Consider the following 4,854-nt stretch of genomic DNA (forward strand, 5'->3'; position numbering starts at 1 on the left):
TGTGGTAGTGTAGTTCAACTGAACACCATTAAGGGTTTTACTAGCGTAGTAAACCACATGGAATATGTTCTTCTTCCTCTGGCCAAGAACTGCTCCAACTGCATAGTCACTAGCATCCCACATCATCTCGAAGGGCTCATTCCAATCAGGTGCAGTGATAATAGGTGTTGTAATCAAACTCTTTTTCAAACTCTCGAATACAGCTAAACATTCTTCATCAAACTTAAAAGGCACATCCTTCTCTAACATATTGCACAAGGGTTTAGAGATTTTTGAGAAGTCTTTTATGAATCGCCGATAAAAATCCGCATGACCAAGAAAACTATAGATTCCCTTAACTAAGATTGGTGGAGGAAGATTTTCAATAACCCCCACCTTGGCCTTATCCACTTCAAGCCCTTTGCTAGACACCTTGTGCCCAATAATGATACCATGTTGCACCATGAAGTGATATTTTTTCCAGTTGAGCACCAGATTGGTCTCAACACATCTTTTCAGCAACAAACCAAGATTATACAAGAACTCGTCATACGAAGTCCCAAACACAGAGAAGTCATCCAGGAACACCTCCATATTAGTGCCAATCATATCAGAGAATATGGCCATCATGCATCTCTAAAAAGTAGCAGGTGCATCACAAAGTCCGGACGTAACTCGACGGAAAGCGAAAGTGCCAAAAGGACAAGTAAAGGTGGTCTTCTCCTGATCTTCCGGGGTAATGCAAATCTGATTATAGCCCAAGTACCCATCCAGAAGATAATAATACTCATGACCAGCCAACCTTTTAAGCATTTGATCAATGAATGGGAGCGGGAAGTGATCCTTCCTGGTGGCTTTATTCAGCTTTCGATAGTCCATGCATACTCTCCACCCTATGACTGTCCGAGTAGGAATGAGATCGTTCTTCACATTAGCAACAACTTTAATGCCTCCTTTCTTAGGCACACACTGCACCGAGCTCACCCATGAACTGTCAGAAATCGGATAGATGATCCCTGCATCCAGCCATTTAAGAATTTTCTTCTTCACAACCTCTTTCATGATAGGATTGAGTCTTCTCTGCTGTTCAACTGTTGGCTTACTCCCTTCCTCAAGCAAAATTTTATGCATGCAGTAAGAAGGACTGATTCCCTTGATATCTGCTATAGTCCAACCAATTGCTGATTTAAACTCTCTCAAAATTCTCAAGAGATTGTCTTCATCACTACCTAAAAGGTCAGATGCAATAATAACAGGCAAAGTAGATGCATCGCCTAAAAAGCATACCTCAAGTGATCAGGCAGTGGTTTGAACTCAAGTGTGGGAGCTTCCTCAATAGATGGTTTGAGACGCTCCTGATAATTCTTCAGCTCTGCTAATCCAAGAGACTCGAATGGCAAATCCAATCTCCTTTCCATGGAGAAGCATTCAAATACTGCAGCTGCTCTGCCCCCTCTTCATCTTCACTATCAGATTCCCCTGTCAAGGCTCTCTTTAAGGCATCAGTCCTTAGCATTTGATCAAGCTCCGAAGTCACTACAGAGTAGACCAACTCTACTTTAAAGCACTCCTCTTCATCAGTAGGGAATTTCATTACATTGAAGACATTGAAAGTCACGTCCCGTCCCTGAACCCTCATAGTAAGCTCACCCTTCTATATATCGATCAGAGTTCGGCCTGTAGCTGAGAATGGTCTCCCCATGATAATGGGAATCTTCTTATCTTCCTCGAAGTCCAGAATGATAAGATCGACAGGGAAGATGAGTTTATCCACCTTAACCAAGACATCCTCCACTACTCCTCATGGATAAGTGATGGAACAGTCAGCCAGTTGCAAGGACATGTTTACCGGTTTTGGATTAGGCAGACCAAGTTTTTTAAAACGGACAAGGGCATCAGATTGATGCTAGCTCCCAAGTCACACAAAGACTTGTCGAAAGATAGATTGCCAATGGTACGGGATATCGTGAATCTTCCTGGATCTTTAAGCTTAGGAGGAAGTTTTTGTTGTAACACAACACTGCACTCTTCCCTTAGAGCAGCGGTTTCTAACTTCTCAAGTTTTAGCTTCTGAGATAGAATACCTTTCATGAACTTAGCATAGCTCGACATTTGTTCTAGAGCTTCCGCAAAAGGTATGTTAATGTGCAACTTCTTGAAAACTTCCAAAAACTTGGCAAACTGCTTGTCAAACTTCTGCTTCTGAAGCCTTTTAGGATATGAATGAGGCAGATAGACTTGTTTATCCTCTGTATTATCCTTAGGAATAGTATTTTCAACAACATTCTTCTTCGATTCCGCTTCGCCATCCTTTTTCTCAGCTGAATCAACAAAATTGTCAATTTTTGGAATTTGAGAGGGCGCAGGCACGCGCCTTTTGGGCGCGGTCGCGCTGCCCTTCTGGAGAAAAATTTCAGCTTCTTTGTTTTGATGATTTTTAGGGTTAGCGACCTTTCCAGACCTCAAGGTGATTACCTTAAGCTGTTCTTTGACTTCCCTCTTGCCTGGATTATCTTCTGTATCACTTAGAAGAGTTCCTTGTGGTCGGTTCAATAAGGAATTAGAAATTTACCCTATTTGATTCTTCATAGTCTTGATCAAAACCGCTTGACTTTTGCACATAAGCCTCAACTCCTTCAATTCAGATTTTTCATTCAACGATAGACCGACACCTCCGTGAGATTGCTGTTGCATCCCCTGTAGCTGAAATTGCTGCCTTGGTGCAAACTGTTGTTGAAAACCAGGAGGTTTAAATTGCTTGTTTCCAAACTGCTGTTATGGTTGTTGTGGTTGTTGCGTACCACCCTGATTATTGCTCCAACTGAAGTTAGGATGGTTGCGGTTGTTAGGATGATAAGTAGCAGGAACAGGTTGCTGTGACCTATGAAAGTTGCTCACAAACTGAGTTGATTCACTAGATATAGTACATTGCTCCGTCGTATGTGATCCTGCATAAAGCTCACAAACACTCATTATCTGTTGAACACCATAGTTGGTCAGAGAATCGACCTGCATAGTCAATGCCTTTATCTGTGCAGTGATACTCGTAGATGTATCCACCTTCAGAATTCCTGCTACCTTGCCTTGTGGTAGCCTCTGAGTTGGATTCTGATATTCATTCACAGCCATCATCTCAATTAGCTCATAAGCTTCCTCATATCTCTTAGCCCATAAGGCTCCACCTGATGCTGCATCGAGCATAGGTCTTGACTGTGCTCCCAAACCATTATAAAAGCAATTGATCACCATCCAGTCAGGAATTCCATGATGAGGACACTTCTTAAGCATCTTCTTATAGCGCTCCCAAGCTTCATATAAAGATTCACCCAATTGCTGTGTGAATTGAGTAGGAGCATTCCTGATTGCAGCTGTCTTTGCTATAGGGAAGAATTTAGTAAGGAATTTCTGAGCAAGATCCTCCCAAGCGCAATAGAATCAGCTGGTAGAGACTATAACCAACTCTTAGCTTTATCCCTCAGAGAGAATGGAAAAAATCTCAGTTTCACAGCATCTTTAGAAACATTATTGAACTTGAAGGTGTCACGGATCTTGATGAAATCCCTAATGTGCATATTGGGATCTTCCGTTAGTGCACCCCTAAACTGGACTGAATTCTGCACCATCTGAATAATGCCAGGCTTGATCTCAAAGGTATTAGCTGCGATAGCTGGCCTGACAATGCTAGATTAAATGTCATTGATCTTTGGTTGAGAATAATCCATCAACGCTTTCGTTTCTGCTGCTGGTTCTCCCATTATAATGATCACTTCTTCTTCGACTTCTTTAACTTCTTCAAGAACTTCTTCTTCTAATTCTTCAACTTCCTTATCTTCTTCAGTTGTTTCCTTATGAGACTGAGAACGTGTTCACATACACGCTCTCTAGAGTACCTGAAATACAACAAAGTAATCGTAGTAAGTAAAGTAATCAGAGTCAGTGAACTTTAATGACTACTGATGTCAAGCACATAAACTAAAAATTAACACCGAGTCCCCGGAAGCGGTGCCAAAAACTTGTTCGCAATAAAACACACATGAAAATACACGCAAGCATACGCGATCACAAGTAATCTAAGATTGAAGTCAAGAACGTTCCCACAAAGAAGCTCAGATTATGCACTTATGCAACAATGTATGATTATCGTTCACAGCTAAGACAAGTAATAAATTTGAGTTGATTAACTACTTAAGAGATTATACTAGCATGCATTAACTAAGAGATTAGAAGTGAATTACTTATATGAGAATAAAACATGAGATTCTAACTCATTAAATACTCCATTCAAAGTTTATGTCTTTATCAATAGTATGCGATGCTGATGATAACTAATCAATTAACACGAAATTAGTATACGCTATCATTCGATATACGTATACCCTACTACTAAGCATCCACAATCAAGATAGAAGTTGAGTAAACACCAATTATGCTTAGACCCTATATGTCTATAAGATTTGAAAACATAACGGTTTAAGAACAAGTTATCTATCATGATTACATAGGGTGTGTAAGATGGTTAAAATTACTCCACGAATTATGCATGTCAATTCATACATAAACTTATGCTAGCATGGCAAGTTCTAAACCTCTATATTCATTGTCGCTTCAATAGAGATTAACAAACAATCTTAGATGTTAGCCACACATCAAAGATGAATAAGCACAACCAAACTAGGAAATCATAAATCACCACAAACTAAAGATTTAAAACAATTAACTATTGAAATCCATAATTAAATCCTCTAGAACCCCATGACAACAATTAGTTCATGATCAATCACATCGTCATCATGGGTTCCATTGAAAATATGGTAATAAATAAGTTCAGAATACTATGATAGAATATAGAAGAACTAGGGTTTAGAATAAATCAAA

At 39.8% G+C, this 4,854-nt stretch overlaps 1 non-coding gene across 1 annotated transcript; it reads left to right on the plus strand.

Moving 5' to 3' along the window:
• Positions 1-3,238: 3,238 nt before the first annotated feature.
• LOC141699424 (small nucleolar RNA R71) lies at positions 3,239-3,345 on the plus strand. Its single transcript, XR_012565888.1, has one exon. It is a non-coding gene; the product is annotated as a small nucleolar RNA R71 (small nucleolar RNA).
• The last annotated feature ends 1,509 nt before the right edge of the window (positions 3,346-4,854 follow it).

This window comes from Apium graveolens, chromosome 11 (genome assembly GCF_009905375.1).
Source record: "Apium graveolens cultivar Ventura chromosome 11, ASM990537v1, whole genome shotgun sequence".
In the NCBI taxonomy this organism is placed as follows: Eukaryota; Viridiplantae; Streptophyta; class Magnoliopsida; order Apiales; family Apiaceae; genus Apium; species Apium graveolens.